This window comes from Leguminivora glycinivorella, chromosome 2, assembly GCF_023078275.1.
Source record: "Leguminivora glycinivorella isolate SPB_JAAS2020 chromosome 2, LegGlyc_1.1, whole genome shotgun sequence".
In the NCBI taxonomy this organism is placed as follows: Eukaryota; Metazoa; Arthropoda; class Insecta; order Lepidoptera; family Tortricidae; genus Leguminivora; species Leguminivora glycinivorella.
Genome location: NC_062972.1, coordinates 6,678,668 through 6,695,941, shown reverse-complemented (window position 1 = coordinate 6,695,941; position 17,274 = coordinate 6,678,668). Strand labels below are relative to the sequence as shown.

Here is a 17,274-nt window from a genome sequence, read left to right as displayed (position 1 = left end):
GGGTGATTCGATTCGTTTACGTCCCATTAGGAAAGGAACTTTGCCCTTGTTGATACTAATTTACATGTTTTAAGGGTTTAAATATGAAATTATTGTTTAAATGCTGCAGATCTAAAAGTCTTATGGTATTCTTTTATTGATTATACAAACATTTCATTGTACAGATATCATTTTTATCAACGGCATTTAAATCAAAGATCGAAGGAATACACGATATCAGGAATACATACTTGGATGTAATATTGAAAGATCATCTTCCAAGCCTGTTTCTACCTAATTACCTCACAACTTAAATTGCAAAGTAATTGTGTGACTAAGACACTAATTGTGTCTAAGTAGGAAATGGTTACTGCGTCATTAAGAAAAGTAAATTTGCTAGATAATACGACATAAACCGCAGCATACCGTTGTAAAACAACCTATTATTAAAAACTTATTTTATGACCTGGGTACCTAGCCAATATCACAAACGCATACGCTCTGTAGCGTATTTGATAGGTACCTATAGCTCTCTTTACTTCCTTATTGCCGCGACAGAGCTAGTTGCGTTTCGAACGCCACGTATCATCAACTATTGTCACTTCGGCTAGACCAAAGAGGATCGAGTATTATAGAGAGTTACTGTCAAAGTAAAATGTGTAATCACAGTGCATAGACTGCCATCTCTCGACACAAGCTTAAAACTTTTGAACCTCAGTTTTGACAATTTGGTCCATATTCTTAGCTTGATATGAGTTAAAATGTCAAATATTAATATTCGCGCCATCTAGCCGAGCATCCCCCCAAGGGGTATCGACATCTAGGTCACCGTACCTTTTTCTGTATGGTTTTGAGGTACGTTATTTTCTTAGACTTTATCTGTCTATACGGAGTTACATATGTCTTTGGCTAGACTGACTGAACTGGCTGTTTCCGCAAGAATCACATTCGTGGTCTCTCTAATTTTAGTTTGCGGTGTAGTCAATTACCGTATTTTCCTAGTTAAAAAAACCTACATAATAAAAGATATTAAAACGCTGTTCGTGTTTGCTTTATGTTCTACTGATATGTTGTTTATTAATTTTTGATTCGAATTTGAACATGGGAGATTACCCCTGAGCATGATAACTTGATAAGTAATCAACGTAATATTGAAACGATCGGGTCAACCGCTAGTCAAAAATGGCCCCCTTGTAAGTTATTCAGTATTCACATCGAATAATGCAAGATATAGTATGCCTGCCTATAGTCCGACCTTATTTCACCGGACCTAGGTGATGAAAGGTATGGGGTACATATTTGTTTATGACCTGAACTCTGAATACTTAAAATCGACCTTTATCTTAAATTTCGTTCAAGATTTTTAGAGAAAGTCTTATTTGCCGACCTATTTGTCGCAAATCTAGTAAATAACAGAACTCTTGTTTGCTAAGTATTTTGTTCAAATCAAAACGTTCAACAAAATATTTGCTGCGTACTTACTCAACCTCATAAATTTCGTTCTAAAGTTCATTCAAAATGAACTGTATCTCATGGGGTATAAACTTGAATTTCTAGGTAAGATATTAACTCAGATATGAGGTATAGATGTTAAGAGTGGTATGATATCTGTGCCAGCGTGAAGGCAGCGCTAGTCACGACTTCGGTATTAAGTAACAAAATAGCTCTGAAATGCTACTCACCGAGTTGGCTCACTATGCCAATTTCTTGTTTAGGTAAGTATTTCAATGAGTCAATGTTTTGATCTCCTTTGAGATTTGGTACACTGTCAGTTATTTTACAGTCCCATGCCAGGGCTTGCTTTAATGAATGCTACCTCGGAGTCTACAGTATACCTGTGTATGTATACTATGTATGTAGTATTTACCTAATTGTGGGAATGTAAATAGTTCCCATATATTTCAACAAATGAATCAATTACATAGTTATAAAGCTTAATATATACAGCAAACCAACATTTTTTTAGTCTCGTCTAAAACATTTTTTAACGATAACAAAAATTAGATCAGGCTCAATATGGTTTACTACTTAAAAAACATTGACTCCTAATGAAAACAGGTTCCCAGCGCTCTTTGCCAAGTCATCGAAGTCATTCATTGCTTAGAAATCTCTGGGTCAACCTTTTTTACCATCGCTCGATCAGCGTCTAATCGCGTCACACTTTTCGCACCGGTAATTTAAGGATAACGGAATGTGTCAGCCGAAGAGCAAGTGTCCCCAATTAGTAATTGCTTCCTTAACTAAGTTTTGAGGGAAGTCATTAATTGAAGATAATCATCGAAACGAAATAGAAAGGCTTAGAAGCTCATTAGGCAGCGACATTACAATCGAGGCAGATTGTAATCGGAGCTTTTTACGTTTGTCTTCAAGTTTATCTATCTCATCGCTATCTTGGTCATAAAACAAAGTGAACTTGAAGCTAGCTCGCTCCCCTCTCACGCAACGGTACTCGCGGCGCAGACGCCGGCTCCGCAGGTCCCTGCCCTCGCCGCGCCGCCTGCACGCGTCTGCGCACATTCTTCCACACAAAAATATAAAACTAAACAAGTGTTACTGATCGCGCGCCCGAGAACGAAAATTTCCCACTTGAGAAAAACTTTTAATGTGACGCATTAGGGGACGTGTAACAAAACTTTTGTCAGCCTTCCAGAACCCTCTGAAGCTCGGAATAAAATGTGATTTGTGAAATGTTGCCAATTATGGAGATTTTATGTCTGAATATCGAATTGTGATTTGTGTCTCAGGAAAGTGGATTTTGTGAAATATCAAAGTATAAACACACTAATTGGAGTTAGGGAGGAAACAACAAAGGTGAGTTCCAGGCCTGTGTTATGAATTTTAAACAGGCACTTTTCAATATGAATGAACGTCTTCAAGCTTTTGCTAAAAGGGTCTTCCAAAGTTCTGTAGAATATATTTGTAGTAAGTAAATTTACAAGACCGTCGCAATGAGGTGAGCGGTCCGTTTGAATAAATTCTCGTGTTTCGCAGGAGCCTAATTAGGGGGAGGTTTTGGTAAAATTATACTAAATATTGTGATTGTGTTACTGTTGCTTTTATGAACACAAAAATATAAATAATTTATTCAGAATACACAATTTATATTCAATTTTGGGCTTGTTAGTATCTTTATATTAGTTACAGTATCCCTGTGTTCATACAAACTAACTAATAAACTAGTCATAAATTTAAGCGGTATATAGGGTTTTAAGTTTTAATTTTAAGTTAATTATAAGATTATTTGCCTTATTGTTCAAGTTTGTATTGTAAAGTCTATTGATAAATAAATTACTTTTTAGGCTGAAAAAAAATCCTGAAAAAAAAAACGGTATATCGACGTAGGGAAGTACACAAAGAGTTACAAGCATTGCCACATTTTTTCCATTTGAAATAACTACTAAAAACGTTAGGTATTCGATTGATCTGACTCTAGATTTCCTTTAAATGATCAGGCAATATTTACCTAACGCTACTGACCTAGTTCAAACTCTTAAAACACGCTGTCTGTTAAAACAGTCTTGACCCGCGGGCCCTATTTCCCCACAATGTGTCAACCACTTCTCAGTCTTGTTGACACATAAGTACTTAAAACTTACTTAAAACTAATGTTGTACCTAAGAACACTCATTAACAAGCGAATATTATAGACCGCGGGACAGGCAAAAATCTTGACAACCATCGCGTCCCAGGTGATACTTCGGATAGTGTTTAACTCGTCAACCGGCTGTATCGCGATCTGTTTAAGACCGTCAGCCTGTTCCATTCCTTAACCCACCATATCACCCGGCAGGTGATTAGTTATTGAATCCTGTTCGTGGCTCGGGTTCTATTTCCATTAAACTTTATACGTAGGTTAAAACCGTTGAGAAAAATTGAATTCGTGCCCTGCCTTGAGGAAATTGGGAAGTAGGAATATGCAATATTTTTTCCATTCTATAAAGGAAGCAACATCGGCACCGATAAAAATGAATTTCGGGTGAACTGCCAAAAGTAAATTAAAATGCTTGAAAGTTTAGATGAAGCTCGGTGCGTTTCAGGGAAATCAAGAAAACGAATTGGGATCAAACGTAGGTATACTTATTTAAGCGAATTTAGAAGCACGCTTTTATGTTTAATTAAATGCCAATGTGGGCCTCCAGCTAGAGTTGAATTGCTGACGATCCGTAGAGACTAGAGTACCGTAGTTATCTCTCTTTATTGCTCTTCTACATATATTGCTCTTATTACTCTTCTACATGCATGGGCACCAGAATGTGATGGGTTTGCAAGCAGATGGATGACTGTGTATCAAATGTGTCTGCGGTATTGTGAGGTGATGGACGAAAGGTGATCGTATTTTATATATGTTTGTTTCTTTTCTTAAACACCTAATAATATCTAAACTGAATTGTACAGTGCTTTGGTTTCGACTGTAATGCTGTAAATTATGTTTACAAAAAAAAAAAAATTGGCCAGATTGTGTAGCCAGATACACGGATTTCCACTTGCTACAATCCTGAATTCCAACGTATGTACGTATGTATCCCTTTCGCATTGAAAGATTTCTAACCATTTTCTACCAATATTTTAAAAAGATGTATTCACAACTCACTGAAAGTTGACGGTGGCTTCTTTACAATGTAACTTGTAAAGTGTATATATAATTTGCTATTGTGTTGTAAGGAGACAAACTTACCAGCACTACAAACACTGACTTTAAGACTCGAAGACACTAAACTACTTTGAGTTTTTAAATTAAAGGAAAAATGGAAAACTATTATAGATCTCTGGCAGGACTCAAACCTGAAGCCTTTTAGAACTGCGATCCGATCGTTCTGATCACCTGAGCCACAATTTTTGCAATTTTTTTCCATGCCTTTCCTCGTGATTGAACACCTTAGTCCGTTTTCACATTATCCGATCCGATATCGGATGTCGGAAGGATTTCAATGGAAAAAATCCAAGATGGCGCTGTATGGGATATGGTTCCGACATCCGATATCGGATCGGATAATGTGAAAACGCACTTAGGGCCCACCCCCAGGTGGCGTATGACAAAATCTACCTGTAAGATTTTTTTTTTCATTTTTCTCTAATTGAAAAAGTTGAAAAAGAAAAAGTATCGCTCGCAGACGGTTTTGTTTTATAAAAAATAAGTTGAGGTATGTGTTTATGCTTACGACTATAGGTATCACATATGTTCCAAACAAACGGATTATAGGTAAAAGTACCTAAGTACATAGGTAATGTGATTCTTGCTTAGAGAGAGTCTTGAAATATTATCCGGCTAATACTCTTAAGCAATAAGGATGGAAGCGCGAGAATATATGCGGGGTTTATTTCCATAAATTCCAACCTGAGCTGATGGAGTTTCTAAAATACTTATTTGATTTGCGACTTTGCGCTATTTCTGTCACACTCACTTGTTACTCAAAACTCATACATTTACATATTTTACCAAATTAACCGAAAAACAACAATAATGGCAATTTATTAATATCTACTTAGTTACTTATTTACTTACATAAACTTTATGTAGTTAAGTAAAACTCAAAGTTGTCGATCCTAGATTTATATAATTATTAAGTATACCTATCATGAGATCCAAAGATTGTAGATCTTCCTGTATTCTATACTCACAAAAAATACAACCCGTATTTATATGGCTTTAAATATTATTGATTTTATATTTACTCGTAATTTGTAAAATATTTTATAGCCGTAAATATTTACGAGTAGTGTAACATCTATAAAATTATTAAATATGTAAGAGCCAAGCCCACCTGACAAGATCACGTTAGTTCTGGTATAATAAAATACATTATGATACTTTTAAGACTCGAGTAACCCAAATGCTTTTAGACCATGAATATTCACAAATCGTTCTAGCTGAGTAACAGAAACACATAATATATACGAGTAAGAGCAGTTATAGATTTATTGTTAGGTAACCTACATTTTGAAAAACTTTATAACCACGTGAAATCATAATAAGGACTTAATTTCTAAATTAGCCTTTTAATCACACAAAGAAGTAATAAAAAACCGTTTAGTAACAATAGCAATTAGTTGTCATGACGACGTTGTTTGATAAAGCATCAGATTTCAGATTTTCTCTTAATACAACTCTACCGTAAAATCCAGTATAAACGCAATTTGGTTTTGTTTAAAGAAACCCGCAAAATTTTCTCTAAACATCATATCTAATAACAGGCAAAAATAAGACAAGGCGAAATCATATTTGCGTACGAATTTCATAAAACGAAGCTTGGTGGTACATGAATATGAGAATATCATGTGAGTTTTACCGGTAACCATAGTAACGGTTCTAAATGAGTAAATATTTTATCATTTTAAACGTTTAACGTTATATTAGATTTGCAAAGGGGGGGGGGGTAAGCTAAGTCGAAAAGAGACGAAGTACACAATGAGAAAGTATACTTATATTTGAATGACAAAAAATATACTAGTTAACTGTTATGTATCTTACGCCGAGTCAGACACGCCGTTACGCGACGACGCTCAAATCTATGTGTCTCTTTTTTTAATATGGGTCTCTTTTTAATTTTTTTTGCATTCATCTTCTGCTTGTGTTTTGTTTTTTATTCTGTCGTTTGACAGTGCCTTAGTGTAAACTATAATACTGTGTTTCTTTTTGATTAAATAAATAAAAAAGCTACACACATTTCATCCCACCAACCAACAATGTAACTAGGTAGGTATCGTTATAGTCGAAGTTGACGGCCAACAAGAGCGTTATCAAAATATCACATCAATCGATCGAACGTTTGGCCCTTTTTAGGTATTTCGCATAATTTCGTGGCTCTTCCGGGTTGCAAAGATATCTAAAAACTGACTACAAATACTTTTATCAGAAATTTTTGGCATTTTTCAAGTCTTTTAATACCTAGTATAATTTCAGTTATGTTTAGGGTCAAAATCTAAGCAACGTATTAATAATGTTGTTGTTTAGACCTAGTGTTCCAGTATACAAAGCCAACCCAACCTACATGTACTCGACGTAATTACACGTCTTCGCACGCATTTCACGCAAGCACCGAGCCGCGTAACGTTTTTATGCGCGCCCCGTATAACGAGTATCCGTAATTGAGGCACAGTTCGTTCAGACGCAATTTCCCTACTGTTCTGAACGGAAAAGCGATAGAACTCGATATATTGACGTGTGATGTTAAAAAATAAAAGCTAATTTAATATGTAGGTATACGCATGTAAACATTAAATAAATGTCATATACAAAGAAAAAGTGATCAAGGCCTCCAGTGTTCCGAGCTGGAATCGAACCAGCGTACTCCGCTTACCGGGCGAATGCCTGAACCAATGAAATTTCGACCCTTGCCTTCGTGTACCGATGGCCAAGTGGTTCAGGCATTCGCTCGGTAAGCGGAGTACGCTGGTTCGATTCCAGCTCGGAACACGGGAGACCTTGGTCACTTTTTCTTTGTATATGACATTTATTTAATGTTTATAACATAATAGTAGTGTTACTACTTAAATGGAAATGGAAATGGTGTTTCTTATAGGTTTCAAGAACCGGTTAGCACTGAACGCCAGTTTAAAAAATAGCAGTAAAAGATTCATAATAATAACAAAGGGTCTACTAACATTGAGAAATCAAAAATCTTTTTATCTTCCTAAAAAAAACAAGTTAAAATATTTTCTATGAAAAAAAAAATTAATTTGTTCTTAGAGTATAAACATGTATTTCAGCAAAAATTCAGGGCATATTAATGCTGACATGAATAGTAATACAGTTGTAGGTGTGAATACTGTTTATTTCTCATTGACTTACTCCCAAAAGGTCAAGATGTCATCAAGTTGCCGTTGGACAATAGGCCGTCAACATTTTCAACAGACGTGTAAGTCTCTTTACGGTGGCTTGGCAAACGACACAACATACTTACCTAAGTTAAATGCAATTCATTAGAATCATTAGACATTGTATCGCGAATTCACAAAGTAGGTAAGGTAATGTTACTTAAATATAAATAAATAAATAAATATTGGGGACATCTTACACAGATCAACTTAGCCCCAAACTAAGCAAAGCTTGTACTATGGGTGCTAAGCGACGATATACATACTTAAATAGATAAATACATAGAAAACGTCCATGACTCAGGAACAAATATCTGTGCTCATCACACAAATAAATGCCCTTACCGGGATTCGAACCCAGGACCGCCGCTCAGCAGGCAGGGTCACTACCGACTGAGCCAGACCGGTCGTCACTATATATGATATGTACTTATACTCGTAGTTACAGTTGTCAAACACAGTATTTACTTATCGGTAACCTACTTATAACAGTTATAACCCTCGCAGGTGTCTATTTGCGGTGGTAATTGCTTATCATCCTGTGATTCGTCTGGTTGTTTACCTCTCCTACATCATATGTTCCTTAATTTAATACCTTATTTACAGTATGCCGTTGGAGCAAACTCTACTTACATGAAATACTCAGTTCATGTATATCATAATAGTAAGACAAGGGCATATGTTTTACCTTAAAAGCATTAAGTGTGAATTAAATAGCAAGTTACCTCCATTAAGCATTTAGTGACTACTGTCACGCGAGGGCAAATCCTAATTCTTTTTTAACGTACAAGTGTGAATTTAATGTTTCTTCTGAAAGCTAATAATAAAGTCACGAAAATATAAATGAATACTTATTTGCCCAAAAATGACTTCTTTTGCAAGGTATATTGGTAACTTTATCACTTGGCCCAATAAAATATTCAACAACCACTAGTAATAACCAAAATATCACACGTGTTAAAATAGGTACAGTCAACCAATTGGAACCCTAGGCCACTCTACAACCATGTCAAAATGACAAGCAGTAAGAGATTTTTTACAATCTGATTTATAACGTCACTATGACATAGTTCTACAGTGGCCTAGGGTTCCAATTGGTCGACTGTACATCAAACCATTTACCGACAATATGATTGGCTCCAAGAAATATAATTACTTAGGTATTTTTTTATCTCATTACCCAGTATCCATCACTTTAATTCTATGGCCCAGTTCATTTTAAATTTTATTAGACTCCCAAATTGCCTTCACTATCTGGTGGGCGATGGCTCTGGTTGCGTCCCATGACACGGACATGGGCAGTATCCGTAGCAAAATTTCATATACCATGGTCTATAATGTGTTGGCTTCGGCTCCACGCATGCCTCCCAAAGGGCGAGGAACGAGGAAAAGGACTAAAACTGTCCCCTAAAACAAAAGAGCTCCTCGTCTGACCGACCACAAGTTCCTTTGCACAATTACTGGTCGTACATTATAGTCCCATTACAATGCACGACCATATTCTTACTGTTATAAAATATGACACAACAACAATATTATTGTTCACAAACTGCCACTTTCACTGTCCTTCGTTTCTAATTGCCGTTGACATGTCTGCGATGTGATATGGCTCATTGTTTGTTATGAAATGAATTATTACTCGGCACTCGCTGTGTGCTCAGAGAAAGTTCAAGTTATCTGGTTTTTATACGCTTTAGAAAGATATGCCTTTGGCAATAAGATGTGGCATGCCACTGTTGCGTTAATTATGTTTAATTATTAACTTTTTGCGGCCAAATGGGTTCTAAAATGTATGTCCACGAAAGTAGTTGATTGACAGATTTATATCAATGTAATAAATACTTATACTTTGATATGATAACGATTACAAAGAATCATTTTTGTGATAATTTATGTATTTTAACTACATAACGAAAAATTATTTGCGTAATTCTTTATTTTAATTCGTTGTGGGTGCGTTGCGTCTCGCACACTCGCACAACTTAATACCTGAACTGTGAAATCAACTCAATCAACTGTTGCCCATAATGCCTGTGTATTCCTATCTTAAAAGCCTACAAAGAACTTACAACTTCTCTGGTATCGCAGGTGTCCATGAGCGGCAGTAGGCGATTAGTTACTTGGTAAAAAAAGCGTTTATTTTAAAATGACCAAAGATCTAATCTACGCTGGACTTAAAACATGCCATAAAACTTCTCCACTTACTAGGTATTACTAGCTCTTAAAATGTCCAAAATTGGATAGATAGGTAATTTATAGTGGACTATTTAGAGCTTTAACAAACCATTCTCGACACCGCCTAACGAAGGCTGTTAAACAGCCATACGGTTCTCCCACCATTAAAAATTAACAACCCTTTTAGGGACTACGGAGTTTGGAACCTTCGGGACGCGGACGAGATACCTACTTACCGGAAAGTTTGGAAGTTTTCTACGGAAATTGGGAGAAAGAATTGTCTCGTAGTTGGGTATTTTGATCGGTTCAATGAACTGTCAAAAAATTACAGGATATACAATTATATACAGAAATAAAGCTTAGGATACTAAGACCTTTAACATTGTACAATAGAAGTTTACCTGAAAATAAGAAATTCGATATACATTCCAATTTAAAATGCTTACCATCGGTCGTATTTATCGCCACTCTTTGAGATTTTCAAAGTATTCGTGATAGTACAAGAAGTACATTAACTGTACAAATAAAAACAAAAAGTAAAGGATGAATAATTTGTTTCGGTGCCGGTAATCTTGCTTTCGCGCTTGAGGTCGTTATAATCTATACAAGAGTACCTGTATATCAAGATAATTATATATACCTACACCTACATAGGCATGTTTTATAGTACAACTTTGTACAATTTCCGCCAACTAATTATGGGAACATAATCTCATAATTAGATTCTGCAGGGAAATTACAACGAAATTAAAGCTCATAATAGTATTATAAATTTTCTAGCATGTCACGATGATACGCTTAAACTTGTTTGAAATTATCATAGGTTTTAATTCGCTACATGTAACGAGGTAGAAAGTATGAAATGGGCGAGTGAAATTACCTTCTATGGACACAGAATCACGTAACGTATAACTCTTTTTAGCTACCTCGGCCGCTAGAGCGTTGCAATTAAATTAGATATTTATGCATAACCAAGTGCTAATGTTCGCGGGGGTACTTTTTATACACTGTATAATTTGACCACTAAATGATACTTAGATGGAATAAAAAACTTATTTTTTTATAGGCATTTGTAGGTATATTATTGTCTTGTTATGTTAGCTATAATTTTAATCAATTACGATTTTTTTTTCTTCTTCAGTTCAGAATACATGGAGCTGTTATGACATTGATATATTTACAGAAATCACAAACTGTTAAAGGGGGCTTAGATATTTTTGATGCTGCCTGTGAAAATGAAAAGTGCGAAAAAAGCGGCAAAAGCAAGAGCAATAAAATAAGGAAATTTCAATTTTCCTCTGATTTACCACAGTTGTAAGAAAACGTGCGTGTAGGCACTACATTACCGAATAAAGGTTTTAAATCGCTCAACGCCACGCCAGAGATATAAGTAAAATAAAAAACAAAACACAACCGTAAACCGAGTGTAACCAATCGAGTCATGTCGGACGAAAAGACAATGGCCAACCTTTCTCTTTCATCAGATTAATTTATTAAATCAATTGTACTAATAGAAGTAGAAACAATGCCTTTTTTAGACCATGGAAATGGTGTTTCTTATATTGGTTTCAAGAACGGGTTAGCACTGAACGTCAGTTTAAAAAATAGCAGTGAAAGATTAATAACAAAGGGTCTACTTACATTGAGAAATCAATATTTTTAACTGCCTCCCTGCACCGCAAGCACCGTTCGGCCATTATCCCCTTTAGATTGGCCGGCTACCTAATGATTCTCCGACAATTTTTTAGCCGATTATTGATTCGCCGACAACGATTCGCCGAATGCCATTTAACCGAATAATCAAACTATCGCTGTCACTTTTGGTCGAATAACGTTACGTAGAATCTTGGTTCGCATACAGTTCAATTCGCTTCTGTGCAAATTATCCGAAGTATTATTGGACATTTTTCATTTAGCAAAGTAATATGTTCGTTTAGGCCACGTTTAGTTGAATAACGTTTCACATTTTATACATTGTTAAAATATTTTCGGACGAATAAATTATCGCTGTTGTAAAAAAATTACGCACTTAATAGACACTTTTTTTCTTACGTTACATACATACATATAAATAAATATTATTATAGGACATTCTTACACAGATTGACTGAGTCCCACGGTAAGCTCAAGAAGGCTTGTGTTGTGGGTACTCAAACAACGATATATATAATATACAAATACTTATATACATAGAAAACATCCATGACTCAGGAACAAATATCTGTGCTCATCACACAAATAAATGCCCTTACCGGGATTCGAACCCGGGACCGCGGCGTAGCAGGCAGGGTCACTACCGACTGCGCCAGACCGGTCGTCAAACGTACACCCGTAACACGCCTATATAATCACGCCTATAGCCCATAAAGGGGTAGCTAGAGCACATTAACTACTAAGTTTCAGTGCCACTCTTGGCAAAAAGTAGTTGAAAGAAGTCCAGATTGTGACATTGCAGTGGCAACGCCACAATTTAACCCATACCCCACAGTCGACTTCTACGACACCCACGGGAAGAAAGGGGGGGGTTCTTAAAGAATGTATAAAGTGAAATTCTTTTCGTTGCGGGAATAATTTACATATACTGGCAACATTATGTTCTTGAAAAAATTTTATGAGTTGAAAACAACAATACATAATTTACTACAATTAATCCTTAGAATCAGAACATGATGAGTAATATAAATAAGTAAATGAAATAAATGTGAATTAATCTTATAAACGATCTAACAACCAGATTTTTGAATCCGCAGAACACTTTGTACGCAAATTCCAGGCTCCAGTCAACTCACAAAAAAAAAAAAACCAAATGATCACTCGACCTATTGTGTTTCGACCAATTTTGTGTCGGCCAATTTTTACAATTACTAAATGATTATTCGTCGAAAAGTAAATCGGTGTATCAAATTTCTGCCTACCGACTCCGTTTACGATCGAATATTATGCGAAGCGTATTTTATTTCGTATCAATCGGGCACCAGATTGGCCATATAAATGGACCACGTGACGTGACCCCTTTGGAGCAGGTCCCAGATCACGACCCAAGTAACCTCCTTGCTGCAATTAACTGCATCGATGCAGATAAAATATTGTAATCTATAATTTTGAACCTGATAGGCAATTACAAGACAACATTGAACATTTATCCAAATACTGCTAGCGTACAATATAAAAAGTTCGTTGACGTATAAACAGACAAGTAAAAGTACAGTGATAGGAAAATATACGAGTAACATAGCTAGCTATAAACAATATGACATGTCTCATAAAATATCAAGTCAGCCGATATAAAAAAAGCGATCAACATTCACTTCGCGTACGTTACGTGGAGTTCACAATGGTGCGAAGTGTAACGATTGTGCAACGACTCGAGTCGCAACCCTGACCGCTATTCTGAAAAATATTAGTGCGTGCTTAGAAATATCGCAAAACAAAGGGAAGGCTTACTAGAAATTATCATACGACGATATTTCTGAAAGTAAGAATATTGGTGACATTCGCATTTGAGGGTCGGACTATGAAAGATTTCACATTATCCAATCGGATGTAGGATGCAGAAAGGATTTCAAAGACAATTGTTAACCCTTAATTGGACAGTGTTCGCTGTGGCGAACATACATTTCAAAAAAATCTACTGGGTGGCTAGCCGAATGGCACAATCGCTCACGAAACGCTCACGAAACGAAGCGCTAGTAGATATCTATCTCTATCGCGCTTGCGTATTGGCGCGACAGAGCCAGCGGCGTATCGCTTTCGTTTGGCGTCGTAGAAATGCCATTCGGTTTCGAAAGCGTAGACGATAAAATTCAGGCCGTCCCTATCGCACTTACAAATAGTGCGATAGGGACATACTGCTATTTCAAAAATCGCGCGACCATCTACTGTGCTGGTCACATTTTCATCTTTGTTTATTTTTCTTTCGATTCAAATTGTAGCTATGTATTGTTTTAATTGTTAGAAAATTAATTCATTACTGTCGATAGTTCCTTTAATATATAGGATACTAGCTTTTGCCCGCGGCTTCGCTCGCGTTAAATTCGAAAATTGCGGAATGCTCCTCACGAACTTCCACCCCCATTTTAGGTAAGTGGGGGGTTAGAAAGAGATAAAAAGTAGCCTACATCCCATCCCTCCATCCCTTCCACTATCTCTACTTAAAAAATCACGTCAATCCGTCGCCCCGTTTTGCCGTGAAAGACGGACAAACAAACAGACACACACACTTTCCCATTTATAATATTAGTATGGATTGGTATTACATCCGATATCAGAAAAAAAAATGTGAAAACGAACTAAGGGTCTATTTACACGTTGTGGGAACACTCATTCGAGTCACATTATATTACGGCATTTGATTCGTGTGCTGAATTGTATGTAACTTCAATAGTCCGCATTGTAACTAAAAGAGTGAACAGGCATCTTCTGGGCGAGCTCACTCCATCGTAGGCCACGTCTTTGCCGTTGGCTAGTCTGTGGTCAAGAGTAAGCCCATTTATAATTTAAAAAAAAAAATCGCATCAAATGCATGCGAGTTTGTGCGCCGTGTAAATAGGCCCTATGTATGCAACTATACTATGTGTGCAAGATTTATCTGTTTACCTACCCGAATATTATTTGATTATAATCACCGTAACATTACTTGGAACGTTACCTGTGTAATAATTTAATAACATCATATTATTGCGCCACGCCAACAGGTCAAATGGCGCTGTAATGATTGTGTTCGTGTAAAATGGTCTCGTTGGCATTAAACAGCGTTAAACGCACTCACTTCTTAAGTTCAAGGTAATGTATTCAGAAGGTTACGCGAAACCAATACGGTATTTTTTAATGTCAACTAGCAACAAAATAATTTCCTTAAAATAATTACTTAGGTAGGTACTAGGTACAAGCCAATAAAGCAATTTTTAAGTAACAGGAACATCTGTAAGCGACAAAACTTCAAATTTTTATATTAAAAGAATAACCACAAAATTAAAATTTTGAAAAAACCCCCGACCGCGACAAAGTAGACCGATTTTCATGAAACGTGGCTAAGAACACTCCCGACTAACTCAGCTTTTAGTCAAAAAAAACTAAATCTTAATCGGTTTATCCGTTCGGGAGCTACGATACCACAGACAGACACACACAGACAGACAGACAGACAGACAGACAGACAGAACAGACAGACAGACAGACAGACAGACAGACAGACACAGACGGACAGACGGACAGACCGACAGACAGACACGTCAAACTTATAACACCCCGTCGTTTTTGCGTCGGGGGTTAAAAATGGAAAGATTTAAGCTTATTTACGAGACACTGAGTGTGAGTGGACGCTCGGACGAGCAGAGCGTTTGGCGGGGCGGGCGAGCAGAACCTTTTTTTATTTAACAGAAAAGACAATGTACACACCTGTATGAGCTTCAATTGTTTGACACACGCCGCACGCCCAATATGAGCGTGCACTCAAGCCTTACAATTAACTTAAACTCGCACCCTCTCTCTGAAATCCGTGCATTGCTGTTAACCAATTGAACTATACGGAAGCGGTAAACCTTAATCAATTTATTAAAATCAGTAACTATTAAAAAACAGTAAAACGTTTAGTAATAACATGATACTTAAACACAAATATTACAGAGTGTGTATAATTTACATACAGGCTGCCCTCTTGGTGGTTTAAAGGTTGTCCATTAATTACCGGGCACCCGGTATATTTAAGATATTTATTTATTATTTATTATAACTATTATAAGGTAATGAAAGGTACCTAAAAGTTTGTATTTGCCCTCTTCTACGTTCGAATCCACGTCACCATCTGTCAGTCTTTATTTATAAGTTTTGTTAGACTGATGGATGCTCTCTGGAGTAAAGAGTACGAAACTTTAATTTATTAAGTAGGTATATACTTATATACTTAGGTACTCATTTTAATACAAGAGGTTTTTCCTTGTTTATTCCCATATGCCGAACGTACATTTATTTGTTATTTAGAGTTTTCTACTCTACTAACAAATTATGTCACAAACTCACTTTATATAAATTATTGTTACAACCAGAGATAGTATTTAACTGAACAAAGAGTAAGTTTGAGCATAGGTACCTAGTTAATTGAGAACTTTAAAGGGGAAATAAAGAACATAAGTTTCAAGACGAAGCCCAGTCAGCCCACGATGTTGCGAGACACAACTTCTCATCGTCATCAATGCGACATTACACGAGTTAGTTAACTGAATATGTTTAATATAATCTTAACAGTCACCTTTTTTTAAGAGAACACGAATGGTGACAGCAGCAACATCGCTTTTCAAATTTTATCGCACTATCGTCAACTCGGGTGATGTCACTATTAATTTACGTGATGAATCGATTATATTGGATCCGCATTTTCTATCACAATTAGAACGTTCAATCTGTCACTAATTTTATCAAGAAGAATGGCAGTTACTTCACCAACGTAAATGAAGTGCGACTGCAGGAATTGCATTAAAGTATTAGTCGTGTCGTTCGCGATAACATGTGCCCTGGATCGTATTGGCAATATTGGCATGCCATTAAAAGTTAGATATGGCATATTTGCGCGTTATGAGACGATATGTATCGAAGTTTCATGTATATTACGAAAGTTACTGCTGTCTGACCTCCCCTTTTTTACGTCGACTCCTGTCTTAACGAAATTTTCTGTCGACAAAAAATATATTATTATGTAATAATAAGTATTTCCTATATTTGTTCCATACAAACTATTGACATGAGCCGTAGCCTAAGGATGCCAGCAAATTCAGCGTGTCAAATGGACATTACGGACCATTATAAACCTCATTAAATGTAAAATATTACTAAAAATACATTGTGACATTGACTATTACTTGTTTTATTCCAAAATAAATCCTGTTAGTTCTGACATAAGATTCATTTTAAAACCCTAATAACAGTGGCCGACAACTAACTAAACAAGCGGCCGAGAACCAAAAGAAGTGGTCGACAACCGGCTAAATTGCTACTTTTTCATATTCGGAGCTATATAAAGAAAACTAAGTTAGTTAGTCATAATTTTTTATACCAAAAGGAAACTGAATTAAATTCTTTGCCTAAAAATCATACAATGACAAAATTACGTTACAAACTTTCGAATCTAGGCGAACGCAATGCTAATTCAATGTCTATCACACATAGGTCGGGAGATGTAGGTACAACAATATAAAGAAAAGTGTCAAAATGTAAATAGGTACTTATTAGGTTGAGTGTATCATGTCCAGCTCGACATTGTTAGGTGATGTCGGATCACTGATAAAATAACTAATTTGATTTTGGTATTCA

The 17,274-nt window shown here is 36.2% G+C and overlaps 1 protein-coding gene across 2 annotated transcripts in view; it reads left to right on the top strand.

Moving 5' to 3' along the window:
- The first annotated feature begins 2,450 nt into the window (after window positions 1-2,450).
- The window catches only part of LOC125242375 (protein artichoke), a 165,611-nt gene continuing 150,787 nt past the window's right edge, over window positions 2,451-17,274 (top strand). For both annotated transcript variants that reach the window (XM_048151179.1, XM_048151180.1), the window contains exon 1: window positions 2,451-2,790. The gene's annotated coding sequence lies outside the window, so the exon portion shown is untranslated. The remainder of the gene's footprint in view (window positions 2,791-17,274) is intronic.